General features: G+C 37.6%; 2 long non-coding RNA genes across 4 annotated transcripts in view; one reads left to right on the top strand and one right to left on the bottom strand.

Annotated features, from left to right (window-relative positions):
- Positions 1-15,359, bottom strand: part of LOC101795885 (uncharacterized) — a 43,042-nt gene that overhangs the window by 5,517 nt on the left and 22,166 nt on the right. For 2 of the 3 annotated variants that reach the window (XR_011812014.1, XR_011812020.1), the window contains 2 exons: positions 13,947-14,021; positions 9,217-13,130 (listed from right to left, as the gene is read on the bottom strand). This is a non-coding gene — a long non-coding RNA (uncharacterized lncRNA). The remainder of the gene's footprint in view (positions 1-9,216; positions 13,131-13,946; positions 14,022-15,359) is intronic. The other variant, XR_001189022.5, reaches the window with a different exon arrangement.
- The window catches only part of LOC140003434 (uncharacterized), a 35,915-nt gene that overhangs the window by 15,454 nt on the left and 5,102 nt on the right, over positions 1-15,359 (top strand). Inside the window, exons 2-3 of the long non-coding RNA XR_011812051.1 lie at positions 6,745-6,913; positions 8,906-8,977. This is a non-coding gene — a long non-coding RNA (uncharacterized lncRNA). The remainder of the gene's footprint in view (positions 1-6,744; positions 6,914-8,905; positions 8,978-15,359) is intronic.

Genomic DNA, 15,359 nt, shown 5'->3' with positions numbered 1-15,359 from the left:
TCATGTTTCATGTGGGGTATGGTCTCTTGCTAATAATAAGTGAACTGCTAAAATATTATTCTACGCTTTATTAACTTGTTCAGTAAGTTTGCATGTCCTGTATAGGCATGTTCACTGGTAACTTCTTTTCTTTAAAATCTTTTCCCCTGATAGCCATCCAGATAACATTAGAAAAAAGTTTTTTTTTTTTTTTTTTTTTTCCTCCTCCCTTATGTCACACAGCCAAGACTGTGAAGAGGCTTCCTTTGCTGTGCTGTGATATAGCGCATGCTGTTTATGCAATGATTCTACAACAAACTTTTTTCAAAGAAAAGTGATAATTGCATCAAATAAATTGTTGTCATTAAAAAAAATAAATAAATAAAATAAAAATACAAATCAGTGGAGTTCATACAAGTTGTTCAATACTGCTATTCCTGGATGAAAAGTAGGATTTAAAAAAAAAAATAAAAATGAGAAAAGTTTTTGTTTTCTTTGCAAACTTTTCTTTTCCTCATAGGATATTTTTGCTTTGATATTTTTCTGTAACTTTCCATTTTTCATAGTTTATCTTTCCCTAAAGTGTTAGTTACTTAGTTAGTTTGTCTTAGCTAAGGAAGGAAGAAAAAGAAGAAAATATTTGGCTATTTTGGCAAACATTTAACAGGATGAGAGACAAGGGTTGACCAGAGTTGTGTGTACTCTTGCAGCCTGTAATGCAGTCATATCCACTCAACCATGAAACTCCTTCATTAGATTGGGTTGCATCTGTGTTGATGATGTTGTAATTATGTAAATTAAGATTTTTACTCATATTATTTGAAGATAGGAAGGAAAAAGGCTTATGGGAAACACTGTATCTCAAAATGCTCCCTAAGATGTGGTTTTGTAGCTGTAAGGAACACGGGCTGCTATCACATGAAGGATGCATTTCATAGAAGTAGAGGATGAAGATGCATGTCCCATAATATTGATAGTCTATCCCAGTTATACAAAACACTTCTTCATCTTGAATGAGTGAGGGCTAATGTGACTAACAATGGTAATGGTGATAGACTGGGCAGTGAGTGCATTGTACTGAGATGAGAATACACCAATCACTTTTGCAGCTGTTCAGACGTGAATAACCCAAGCACTTAGGTCAGTTGTGGCTCTTGGGTCATGAAAATAGATGTGCAGCCAGAATGGGGAATAAAGAAAAACATCAAGAGAAATAAATAAAAAAATAAACAATTAATTGCGTAGTGAAAATCACACTGGTAACCTTATTTTTAAATAAGACAATACTCCAGTGTATAGATATCTTAGCTGGGATGGAGAAGATTAAAGTTCTTGTGTTGGTTCAGGCAGAAGAATGGTCTGATCCTTGGTCTTCCCTATATAAAGGAGTTTCTTATCCTGTGGATCCTGATAGTTTTAGAGACTTAAATGCAGTAGTATTGAAGGATGATCCCCACTTTGAAGAAGAATATTATCCTTACTACGGAAAACATGCATGTTCCCTCTCTGGTCCCCATTTATAAACTGTGGTGTTTCCAGAAGTCAATATTTCCTATTAAAAGAGAAACATTTGAAAAGCTTTTATCTGTATCCTATTTTCGCCCAAAGGAAATACACACACACACACACATCCTACTGAGGCAATAAGATGCTCAAAGCTCTTTTAAGCAGATATCATTTTCTTCACTGGCTGCTGAGACTTCTCACACTAAATTCTTTTCTTTTCCCGGCATGACATCATCTCCTGAGTTGGTCAACCTGTCTCTCAGGAGTGGATCTGAGGACCCATAGCTCCTAAAAGGGCTGAATTTACCCTCAATAATAATAACATTTGCACTTCTCCTCTGAGGGTCAGCACTAGAGGGCAATACAGCCACGCATTTAGCCACACACCAGTGATTTTCAGTGGACGGGTGTTGCTCCATTGACATGAAAAAGAAAGGGTGGAGATGAGTTGTCAAAACCATGAGTCAGAGAGAAAGCTGGTTCCACCTAAACCGCACTGAAAATGCCAGTCCTCTGCCATGCAGTAATTTACTTTATCAGGCCACTATCAGAAATTAACACTGGGCAAAGTTGCAAGATAAATATCATTAACTCCCTTATTAGAGATAGGAGATATAATATAGAGAAATTTCACAATGACCTTGGAAAATAACTTATATAGGATGTATGCTGTATGAAATCAGCAAATCCTGTTTTATTCTGATTAATTAAAAAAAAAAATAAATCAATATCAGCTGAAAGATGGTAAAATCATGCTGAATAAGTAGCAGGAAAACAAATCCCTCAGACAAATGTGTAAAACTGATATTATTAATACCAATCTCTGTTCAGGGTCCCATTCTGAACTTGGCCTTGCCCTCTACTTTACTGAAACCCTATCCCTAAAAATTGAGAGATGGCTGATATGGGACAGGCTAGGTTCAATCTGTTGGGATCAGGATTCATTTCAACCCATCAGTGCTCATTATTCCACTAAGTGGTGACATAAACACGGAGCTGAGGTCCGCAGGGACTTGGCTTGAGCTGGCTCCCATTTCCTGGTGCTGCTGCAGAAGAACACCTACTCTGCGTCAAGCCAAGTGATGGGTTTGCAGAGAAGATGGTCAGCTCCAGGATGTATCGAACACGAGCTTCTTCTCCAGAAATGTCTGTCACCCCTCTGAGACTGATTTTAAAACTCAGGGAAAATTAAGAAGAAATAAAGTTGAACTAAATACCACATAACCTATGTTATGTACTGCCCTGCTTTATTCTCTCTCCAGCTCAGAAATACTTATTTTATCTATCGTTACCACTGCATTTATTTAAAGTGACACTATATAGTAGACTTGTGAATTGCCCTTAGAACTGAAAAATATGCTTGTTTAGTTATATTTTGGTATTGTTATCCTCTTGTTATAGCTGACACAAATCCCTGTATTTATTGATACACTAAGACAGGAAATTTTGCACCATGAAAGGATTTGGCCAATACGTTTGCATAGGTTCATATTCCTGGGCTCACCATGACCCTTTTGGGATCTTTTGGTATGTTTTCCATGTTTGCACAGTGGAACTGTGCCAGGCTTGCTGCTTGTTGGACTGCATCTACATAGTTAAGCTAGTATTTGTACCTGAATGTGTTTACTTTTGAACCTGGCATCAAGTACATCAGCTTGTCCTACATACACAGGGAAAATATGAAGTAACTATTCATATGAAGTAACCCTTAACTTCAATTTAAGTATTTTGGCCACTCAAATTTATTTCACAGTGCAGCGCTTCTACTGTTTCCCACTGGCATTATGTCGCCTGTTGCACTGCTTCAGCACAAATCTAATACAGTGATTTCAGGTTAATAGAAACTCAGCAAAGCCAAAAAGACAAGGAAGTTGAGTAGCAAGGAGTAACTCAGGAAGGAGCATCCTGAAATCTGACAGTTTAAAGGACTCATTATGACTGAAAGAAAGCAGAGAAAATATTGCCGGTATGGAAAAAGACCTTGAGACATATCAAGGGAAATTATCACCTAAGGTGATAATTCACCCAGTAGTGAATACTTTAAACATCTGCAACTCAGTCTAGAACTTTTGGAGCAATAGGCTGGTAGAAGACAAATGTATGTTGTTATTTAGGTGATTATTTTTAGGCAAAGCAGATTGAACATTGACATACAGTATGAAGGCAAGTTGCGGCTTTTTTTCAAATGCACATTCTGAGAGATATATTTCACAAGGTGGAAGTCCTAAATCAAACAAGCTCAAACACTTCTTGCAGAGGTAGCTGAATGAAATGTAAGGGCCTGCTTTGTAAAGAAGGCCATACTAGCTGATCCAATAGCCTATTCAGAGCTTAGTCTCTGGGAGCCTATAGTCTGAGGTACAGGCTTAAGCCTCTTACTGAGAGTTGAAACAGTTTTGTATTGTCCATAGATCATATATAGAGGAGAAGGCAGACCAGACAGTGAGCAGTGGGTTGCATATGCCAGGGAAGATGTAATTTGAAAATGAATCTATCCTTACACTGAGTCATAACAGAAGTTATATTATTACCTCTCTATGTGTGGGTATAATACCTTATTTAAAGTTGGAAATGCTAGGTATCTCTGAAGTGAAGATTACAAAGCAAAAAGACTTTAGAGTGGTTAACAAGATATCACACTAAACATCATCTTATGCCAGAACATGAAAGGGTGAAATCAACAGAAATACAAACACTTAAGAGTTGCTATTGTTGTTTTTAAATTCACCCATCGTCAATGGGATACACTATCCTGTGTTTGCTCATCCCCAGTCTTTCTCAGCTCACCTAGTGTTTAGATACATTAGAAACTAATAGCACCCAAAAAAAACAAAAAAAAAAAACAAAAAAAAAACAAAAAAAAACACCTTCTGATTTGCATCAAATCAAAGGAGTTTGTAGCTATCTGAAGTTTTACAAGTGGGGACTTCACTTTAGTGATGAAGGTTCAATGGCTTATTTCCTGGTACTTAAAGGAGATTTGTGCTGCACCAGTAGCTTGTTAAGCTGTTACCCTGTTTTGTTAGGTACTAATTTCTTTTAATGTGAGTTTACTTTGTCTTGCTTTGTTTGCTGTTATTTCTTGAGTGGGTTTGGTTATCTCCTCCTTAAAAGGAGATTTCAGACTGATAGTATTTACCTAAGTGAGCCATGGACATTATCTTAACCTTTAATGCATTTGTCACTTGACAACTGTTTGGGAGGACTTACTTTCTACCGCTTCTAAATAAATGTTTCTGAGTTAATCGGTGAATGTGAAAAAATTCTTAAGAACTAAATGTGGTCATTAGGGTTAAGACCTTCATATTTAATACTTTCTAACTAAAACATCAAAAACGTATATGAAAGGAGAAAAATAAAAGTAGTAAGTAGGCATATTTGCTTGGCCTTTTTCTTTTATTCTTTCCCTTAATGTCTGCTCCAAAGCTCAGAAAAGACAGAGAAAAATCCCTTTTCAGTCTTTAATACTACTACTACTAACAACAACAACAACAATAACAACAACAGATTCCTATATATTTATTGCTGTATTTTAAAACACGCAAATTTGCTTCTGTGTACCTTTGTGAAGCTGAAGAGCTGCACATAAGCTATATGCATTGGTTCAATGTAGAATATGGTGAACAGCTCAGGAAGAAAAAAAAAAAAAGAAAAAAAATTTCCTTCACAATGAACATTTACAGTATCTTGTCACCAGATCATTTTTTCTAATCTCAGTTTTCACTCAAAACAAAAGTGAAAGCTTGGACAAAGATGAAGGGAACCTAGTAAGGACTTCATAGAACCCTTTTGTGGCAGGTTTTGGTGTAAGAGTTTGGAGGGGGCTGCTGGCCATGGACACAGCATGAAAGGGATCTTACCCTTATCAAGGCATCCCTTGCAAAAATAATTCATAAGGTCATTCTGACAAAGTTCCTGGTTTTTACAATCATCTTTTGATTGTAGTTATGCCAAATTGTTCTACTTGGAGAAAAATAGCAACTGCGTGAACATTACTTTAATCATGGAATGTCTCAGGTTGGAAGTGACCTTAAAGATCATCTAGCCCTAACTCCTCCGCCATGGGCAGGGATGCCACAAACCAAATCAGGTTGTCTGGGGTCTCCTCCAATCTGGCCTTGAACACCTCGGGGGATGGGGCATTCCCAACTTCTCTGGACAAACTGTGCCAGTGCCTCACCACATTCTGAGTGAAGAATTTCCTCCTAACCTCTAATCTAAATCTCCCTTCCTTTAGTTGAAAATCGTCCCCCCTTGTCCTTTCATTCTCTGACTGAGCAAAAAGTTGATCTCCATCTTTTTCATAAGCCCTCTTTAAGTATTGAAAAGCTGCAAAGAGGTCACCCTGGAGCCTTCTCTACTCTTCTTAATCTTCATCCCTGTGTTATTTCTTCTGTTGGAAATAGAGGTCCAAGCAGGGTGGACACATTCATGTCAACAACGCTGTCATGGATCTAAGGGCAACCTTTTGCAAGGGTTTGCCATTACAGTAGATTGGAGTCAATATAGAATCTAAATTCTCTGATATGACAAGGGTTTTTAATGTACTTTGTCCAATGACCTTTTAATGTAAAATGTAAAAATCTAGGATCTGATATATATGAGATCAAAGTCAGAGGTTCCCTTCTTCTAGCTGAATATTGCTTCATTCCCACTACAGATACTAGTATCATTTGAGGGCTTACCATAAGATGACTGTATTGACAGAAATGGAAATTGCAAGGGTCAGCTAATTCTGACAAAATAGAAAATGTGAGCCAACTTTCATCTAAAATTTGAATTTTCATAAACGGAAAAAAAAAACAAAAAACACTAATAATAATAATAAAAAGAAGGCCACTATCTTATCTCTTTTCCTTCTCTTGTTCTTGATTTTAATGTCCACACTTTTTTTTTTCCCCATCTTCACCGCATACACACAGAAAAAGAAAGAGAGTGAAAGAGCCTGAAGATAGTTAAATTAGGAAATTTTTATGCATTATTTGACTGTGCAGAGCACCCAAGTACCAAAAATTAAATCATATATTGTTTCAATTTCAAGATACATTTAAGCAATGGGAAAAAAAACTGCTATCCAAAAGATATATGAAAATTCTTCATTTTCATGATTACTTGATTCTTAGCTACATAAAAGCAGCATTGAGCATTCCTAGCAAAAATCATAAGTATCCTCTAGACATCCTTACTCATTACTTTACTGACTTGATAAACAATATATAAGCTCAACAATTACCCCTCTTTTTTTTTTTTTTTTTCCAGATGGAGAATTTAAGATCAAAATGGACAAAAACATAATCAAATAGCACATTTTATGGGAGAAAATACTATTGGAGCATCAGTAATTTGCATGAATTTGTACTGGAAGTACATTAGCAAGGAAAAGACTCAAACCTGGACCTCAAATTCCATCTTATTGCTCAATTATTAGGTAATTTACTGTTATTTTTTTCACTCACACACATTAAATGTAAGAGTAACTATTGTTACTCTTACAAAATAACACTCTCAGATATATTATTCTTGGCTTCTTTAAATAAGAAGCTTGAGACTCTTGTGAATTTTGTGATTATTATTATTTATTACTGTAAACTGGCTTATGCAACACCTTCTGAGATCGCATTATCATAATGAACCTGAGTGCAGCACCCACAGTGCCTCCTACACAAGGGAATTAAAAATTTCTAAGAATTCAATTTCTAAGTATGATCTTTGGTGAATACCATAGAAATATGAATCACTTCTCATGAGTCACATTAAAATGTTACAAAGCATAAAACAGGAGCTGTTCACGTGAAACATTTTGCATCAAAAAAGGTGGCCAGCTGACTAGGTCAGCAAAGTGGTTATAGGACCTGCAAATTTCCACTGAGATTTTCACATGTGGAAAAAACAGTGATCTCCTTTGTTCAAGACCTAAGCTCACTCTGATGCAATGGGAAATGTGAATTTTAAGTGGGCATTTTTTAACCAAAACCCAGACACATCAAAAAATAAATAAAATAAAATAAAAAAAAAATTTAGCAATTTACCACAGCACAAGTTTTTTAATAGATATGAGAAGCAGGTTGATTCTGAAAACAAAACTGGTTAATAACAGTTTTTTTATTGGTCTTAACATGTTATTGCCATAGATTCAGTGTTTAAAAAACAGCCGGTGTATCTGTCTTTATCCCTCTCATTACATGATTCACTGCTGTGTCTGTTCTATAATTGTGATATACCTGAGCTAGGTTTAAAGCAGGTCTGTAGTGTGTTTGGAACTGTTGATGCTACCTATGTGAGCCAGTTTAGAGATGTTTTGGGAATCTCCACTGAAACCAAAACCTCTTTGGGGAAGACAAGACCAGAATATTTCTTTGTGGATTCATTCACCCTCTCTGACTGTAAAACAGAGGATTAATCAACCCCATTTTGGAGATGATAAACTACTTCCTGGTGAAATGGTGGGGCTTGCCCACAGTCAAACAGAAAGTCTGGGGAAGAGCAAGGAGCTGCCCCCAAATCATCTCAACATCTCTCAACAAAGTGCTTTGTTGTCACAGCTTCATTATCCCAGAAAGATGGCTGTCCCACACAATTCTGGGAATATCTTAGCTATGAATTTTGTGGCCAGGATTCTGTAAAAAAAAAGACTGACCTGATCAACTCTGTGGATGAAGGTTTGGCTTGCTAAAGATGAAGGCTGACTCCACTGTTTTAGAGACTACACAAAAGCCATATGAAGACCAAAGTATTAGTTTTGGGTTGACTTGAAAGCCAAGGAAAACATATCAGTGTTTTTAGTAGGCTGTATAAATGGTACCTGATCCAATTGTACACTCAGAAATTACATAGGAGCAAAGAGCAGGGAGCACATGAGAGATCTGAGCAGAGTGGCCTGCATCTATCACCAAGAGAAAGTGCTTCAGCCCCCAAAGGCATTCAGATTCTATTTCCAGCAATCCATTCCCTAGAAAAAATAATGGTTTTGCTCAAAGTGATAAAAATGTAGGAAAATGGCAAAAAATGCAAAATAACCTTTCAAGCATCCATTTTTGTCCTCAACACGTTTACTTCTCCTTTAATATAGAGAAAATAAAAGATTTCCATCCCAGAGGAAAGTCCTGGGTGTGCTGTGTTATGCAGTAACATTATGCTCTAACATTTCAGTCATCTAAATATTGTTTTTGGGATTACTTTTGGAAACTTCTCTGTGGAATGGGAAAGGGGAGGGGAAGCAGCATGGTGCAGGGAGGAGGGAAAAATCCTTCATTAAAACTCCTTTAGCTCCAGCAAGGATCTCTGTGAAGTGCATAAGAAACATTTGGAATTGTTCAAAAACATCTTTGGGTGTCTGTTTTCAATGTCATTTCCTCCTAACCCACATCACTTTTTTTTTTTTTTTTTTTTTTTTTTTTTTTTTTTCTTTTAATTTCTGCAGAGGAAGGTAATGATTATTTCAGAAGCAAGTGGGGAAAAGATGGATTGTCTTTATACGGAGTGCAAGCGTTCGGTAAGGCAATTAAGTGGAACAGAACATAACTAGGATTAAAACCCTGTTTTAGATCCTGCCAGGACTAAAATCGTTGTCACACAGAATACGCATTTAAGCTCCAGCAAAGTTTTCATGAGGCAATCATGAACATGACTATCTAATAACTGTAAAACCTTCAAAACAGCAGACGAAGGGGAAATCTTACCACAAAGGAAAGGCATTTCCCCCCCCCCCCTTTTTTAATGTCAGATACACACCTGTGATAAATATAACCCCACAGCTGTCATTCAGGGCTGGGAGCCTGAGCAGAAGTGGGCTGTGGGGACAGCAGCTCTCTGCGTCTCCACATGAGCTGTTTTCAGCTGGGGTTTCGGCTCACAGTTCCAGAGAAAGCAGGTGGCAGAGCCGTGGTGAATCACCGAGCTGGCAAAGATTGAGTCAAGGTTAGGGAAGGGGTTATTACACAACTTTCACGTTTGGGGTGGAGAGCGCTGGGTGCTCAGGAAGGAGTGAGCCCACGCAAACTCACTGCTTGCTGGGCAAGGTAGGAGACTTAACCCTTCACTCTGTTTATTCCTCCCTCCTCCCAGAGCAATGAAGAGGGGAAGTTATGAGTAAAAATAGAATATTATTTGAAATTACATGGTGTTTTTTGTGATGCTGGACTGCTGTCATTAAAATAGACCTCTTTGCTTTGGAGAGTGAGTCTTAATAAACTTCAAGACACATGGAGTGAGAAAATCAGAAAAGCAACCCTTTGTACGCATGTACAGAAGGAGGAAGCAGCTTTGTAAAAACCATCTCACGTCTGAAGTTTCCACTCCAGCTGCTTCAAAACTGCTCCATTTTGCAATCTTGGGTGCAAGATCCCTGGATACTGCAACCCTTAATGCCTCCACAAGACCCAGAGCACTAGCTCACCCCCAGCCCTCTCTGTTGGGTCAGGATGACAGATCTAAATAACAGGACTAATGACAGCTGATGGTATAATTAGAGCAGTGAATTAAGTGTGGGAGTCCTGCAATTTGAGAGGTAGCTTGTGACCTCTGGGCTGTGTTCATCATTGATGTGTGCCCTGGGACACCCCTCTGCAATCAGTGAGATGGCACTGGCAGAGAGTAAGCATGCTTTTCATCCCTTTCTGGCAAATACACACTGCATAGGGGAAAAATAAAATAAAAATAATAATAAAAAAGGCATGATGTTCAACCTGCCCTGAAGTTCAGAAAAATGACAAATTTAGTGCTGGGCTGAGATATTCTTTCTCATACTCACAGACAATCTGCTCCAGTATTTCTAGTTAATATCAGTAGCATGCAATATTTCTAAATTTATTGTACTCAAAGTAGTCTGATAAGGCATTAATAGATCTCACTGTACCCTTGTTACCCCTCCATGGCAGCCTGGCTTCTGGTTTCTAAGATCCCCCTGACTACATACATTGACTTTGCTGCTGCTGACGTGATCAAAACATTTTTTTTTCCTTGTGTTACATGGTGAAATTGCAGACACAGATCTTTCTGGCACTTGCTTCTGAAGAGAAAGTAGGGAAATTAATCTGTTTAGTTTGTTCTGGCTTAAATATGGAAACATCTGTTAAATTGTCTCCAATTGCCTCCTGACTGCATTAAAGTGATGACAAATTTTACCACTGGTTGCTCGGTACGTTTCATACTTTTTGCATACAAGTGCATAGTGCTCAGGACCACCATACCTGGTGGTTTTGCTGCCTGCAAATGATTGGGATTAGATTTGCAGATCAGCCTCGCATATCATATTTATATGCTTCCCCCCAGCTATCTGTTGGCACAATCCTTAAAAATCACTCCAGGAATGTTCCAAATATGTATACATTTATATATGTGTGTGTGTGTTTACCTTGCTTCTGGGCTGGCCTTTTGACCAGAAATTGATTCGAGAAATAGAAAGGAATTTGAACATTAATCCTATTGCTGAACCAGCATATCTGTGCTAAGCAAATAGTTCAAAATGAGAGTGCAGAAATACTCAACAGAGCTAAGCTGACAATTACTGATCAGCTGGGAAGATGGGCCATGTTCAGCAAATGATGGCCACCTCTCTCCCAGTTATCAGAAGATAAGTCAGGAGACAGCAGAGTTCTATACAGGACAGAAAGTATTTAAAGGAGTGGGAAGAATTTAAGAGAGAAAAAAGACTTGCAGATGTCACTGGGTCAGGAAAAAAAAACAAACAAACAGACAAACAAACAAAACTCCTGAGTATCTGAGTGGAGAAAAGCAACTAGAAAACGGAGGAGAAGGAGCAGAGGAATGAATGGACAGTGAGGTTTGGATCCGTAATCAGAAGTTTGATTCAATACGTGGTGCCCTCAGGGAAAGGGCACTGACGTGCAATATGGGGCAGCACTAATCCTTCCTCAGCTGCTGAGGCAACCCAGATTGCAGCAAGCATTTAAGTGGGCTGAACGTAATTACCTGGTTGGCATTAAATAACAGTGTAATTAGCACTTTTTGGCACATCTCCCTCTGAACATATGGTATTCAATGCTTTTGTAAATAAGATATTTATATGACACTCCCAGCAATACTCTTAATGATGACTTTAAAGGTTATTTTCCACATTTTCAAGAACTGCTGCTTAAATTTGGGGTGGACAGCGGGGATTTCTAGTGCACAGAAATGTTGACATGATGTGCCAAATTCTGCTGACTGGTGTAAAATGTGGCTAGAACCAATAGTTTTAGTGAGACAACTTCTGAGGCTGTAGTGGTGGAAGACTGCATTTATGGATGATCAAGGAAATTCCTTTTGAATGCAGAACCTGGGGAATTCCTCACTGCACAGAAAACTGAATGGCTCAGAATGCTACAGCAGAATGGCTCAGGATTATCCACAGAAATGATTTTAGCATAAATATTGGACATTGAAAATGAATCAAAGAAGGAACTACATCTTCATTCAGTAGCTGTTTGCTTAGATCTAACATCCTCAGAATTTTCACAATTTGAACAGTATAAATGCACAGTTTCAGTGCATTTGTTGCAATTCTTCAGCTACTGTTTGTAGTAAAATAATTTCTGAAATCATCACCAAAGTTTCTCATAAAAGTAACAATCTCAGATTTATGTTTATTCATATTTTTTACAACCCCTATTTTTAACAGAGATATTTTGCATAGAAAAATATTGCTATCTCTAAAACTGTTAAAGGTTAAGAGGAAGATTTCCTTGGGTTGTTTAATCATACCAGTTCTGCAAGGCCTCTTGGATTTTCCTTGGGAAAGTTTGGTTCTGATCATGGATCAATCTTGAGGACTAGGAAATGTGATATTTTCCTATTTATTTATTTATTTTTCCCCTGGGAAAAATGAATTTGTTAAACATATTGTGGGACCCTGTGGCTAACCATGAGTCACAACTTCTGGTCAATCACCATTCAATACCTGTCTACAAAATACCAGGGATGAGGAGGGAGAGAAATGTAATAAACTCGGTGCTTTCTCTGCAAAATTAAATTATCGCAGTGAGCTTTGGATGATGTTAGGAAAGTGACACAGTGAGAAATATAACTTTTTTTCCTTCTATTGCCTTGAGTCAGTTGATAATTCACAGCGGTGAACAAAAGAAAGCCAGTGGATAACACATGTTAGCAAGGTCCCTGCAAAATTACCATCCGCATTAGACTTCTTCTTTATCGCTGAGATCCGCTGCCAGTTCACATTAAAATTCAGAGTGCTGACAAATACATTTCTCTTAACAAGATTGCTATTATTTTATTCTATTTGCAAGGCAGGAGCAGGCCAGCAAGTGGTAAGCAGAGCTCCTGATGCTCCTGAAGGCTGTGATTTGAGGGGGAAGGATCTTATCAGTACAGGACAGCTACATCCAGCTCATAGGTCTGAAAGTCATGCAGCCATCAGCATGAAGAATTTACCCGTGTTCCTTTTTACCACTGTGAAGTGGAGGCATCATCTGACATGCTGCACCCTTCCTTCCTATCCTCCTTCCTGTCCTGATTCCCAGCTGATACCCAGCATATGTTCTCATGAAGGGATGATTATCATGACTTTGCACCTGGAAGTCCAAGCAGAGGTCGGGGCCCCACCACAATGCATATTATTCCAGCTCAGAGATGCTGTCAGTGCTTCAGCTGAACTCCTCCTGATTTCTGCTCTCAGGTCACCAAAAGTCCTAAGGCAGAAGAAAGATTTTAATTTGCTTTTTATTATTGTATTGGAAAAGGGGTTGCAATATTCCCACATTCTTTTAACATCCCCAAGTTGCCAACCATAGTGGTTGGTTTCTTTCTGGGGAAGTTTTGCATTTTCCCCATGCTTCTACCTTGACCCTCAGCTGTTACCAATTCATGCAGGCAATGAACTGTGATCTCTCACTGCGAATATCTGGTTTTACCTGAAAATATTTTGCTTTGCTAGACTCTAAATGCATATTAAAGAAAGGTAGAGGAATCTTTATCAGGGACACAAATAGAGTATCAGCACAGATAACTTGTTTAACAAGACTGTTAGAAGAAGTCTCAATATTTCATCAAAACTATCACCACCACCACCACCACCCCTCCAACATTAAGTGTTCCAGTGCAGTGTTTTTTCACTGATTTTGGGTAGGAAATATTCCACCTGTTTGCAAGCACTGGAACTGTCAAACTTGACAACCTGTGTGTACCTGCTGTAAAATCTGTGCTGATAATCTGTGTCTCAGTCTCCAAAGATCTGAATGCTTTCAGCAGATCATCTAACCTCTCCAATAAAAATATCTAACCTCAGATCATCTAATCAAATCCTCTAACCTCTCAAACCTTTCTAGCTATTTATGAATCATATACACACCACCAGAGTGCCTATGCTGATAACAAATGTAATGCTCAAAAATCCAGAGAACATTGGTAAAACAGCTAGCTGGACACATGCTGCAGCCCAAACTCTCCTCTTGGGATTGCCACCATGAATCAAATGAAAAAGAGAGCAATTCAGGGCAGTATCTCACCTGTTGATATGTGGGTCAGACATTTTTGTCAAGCTTACGCCTACTGGTTGAATTTTGATTGACGGTTGATGAATTCTGAGAAAAAAAAAAAAAGGTAAAAAAAAGATAAATATGTGTTTATGATTTTATTCTTACTAGCTGTATTTTCTACCAGTGGGTTTTTGGTGTTGTTGATTTTATTTATTTATTTTTTCCTGTCATTAGACAAAAATTGTTCAGTTATGGAATAGGAGGAACCCAGGCTGTGCACACACCATATTTTGTATATTGAACAATAATCAAACCTTCAGCTGTGAGCTAGAATTCTTTCAAGACAACCCTAATTTTCCAAAGGAAAAGAGATTAAATCTGAACTGCTGAGTCTTTTTCAGTTTCAGCGATTGCTGGCGAGAGAGGACCTGAAACTCTTGCTTTATACTCACCCTTGGTCATACGCAGTCACACTCCAAGTGGGTAATTAAGAGTCATTTGACTGTTTACTTAATATCATAACCATGTCTCTAATCTAGAGTTTTTAAGTGTTTGTTGCAAGACAGGAGTATAAACATTCATGGAAGCTTCATTTGTGATTTCTCAGTGCACTAGATGGCACTAAAGCATGGCTTTTATATACAAGGAGAAAAATCCTCACAAAAATGGATATGTAGGTTCAGTAAACCTAAAGTATTTTGGTCAGGTATATTTTATGAAAGTTCTTTGATATATTATTTGTAATTTTTCATTTTAATTTTCAGATCATCAGAAACAGAGAATTAATTACACCCACTTTGATATTAAAAGAATTTCAAATTGAAAATAAATAATGCTGGGAAGTTAAATAAAAAAAAAAAAAAAATGTAGAAACTAATTTACCCCAGGCTAGATGCAAAATTATTCTAATGTTCAAAGATTATGGTGCTTGATGCAAGTAAAAAAAAAATGTTCCGTACCAATTACATGGCTTTTTCATGAACTTTAGTTATCAAAAACATTAAAGTCACGCACACACACACACACAAAAAAAAAAAAAAGTAATAAAGTCTTCAGGTTTTCCATATAGAAAAATCATTCATAATGTACAAGCAAATAGCTACATACTGTCTCCCAGACAGCATGTTCAAAACAGGAGGTAGAACTATCTTGTAAGAACAAGGTACTTTCCCCCCAACATAAGCAGCAAGGGAAAAAAATAAACCTTGTGTGCATGTATATATATATATATTGTATATATTGTAATGTATATATATATACTTCTCCCCCTCCCTTCAAATGAGGAGCTATGGTTTGGCTAATTTGAAGTTTCTCTTAATGTATTCTTATGTACTGTATACAGCCATGTTTGCTTTCTTATATGATCACAATAAACAACAACAAAGGAAATATGAAGGGTGGATCCCTTATAAAACTAAGCTTTCTACAAAAAATCATAAAGAA

The sequence above is a fragment of the Anas platyrhynchos genome, chromosome 1 (assembly GCF_047663525.1).
Source record: "Anas platyrhynchos isolate ZD024472 breed Pekin duck chromosome 1, IASCAAS_PekinDuck_T2T, whole genome shotgun sequence".
Taxonomy (NCBI): domain Eukaryota; kingdom Metazoa; phylum Chordata; class Aves; order Anseriformes; family Anatidae; genus Anas; species Anas platyrhynchos.
The sequence above is the reverse complement of the archived record's forward strand: the minus strand, read 5'-3'. Positions and strand labels throughout refer to the sequence as shown.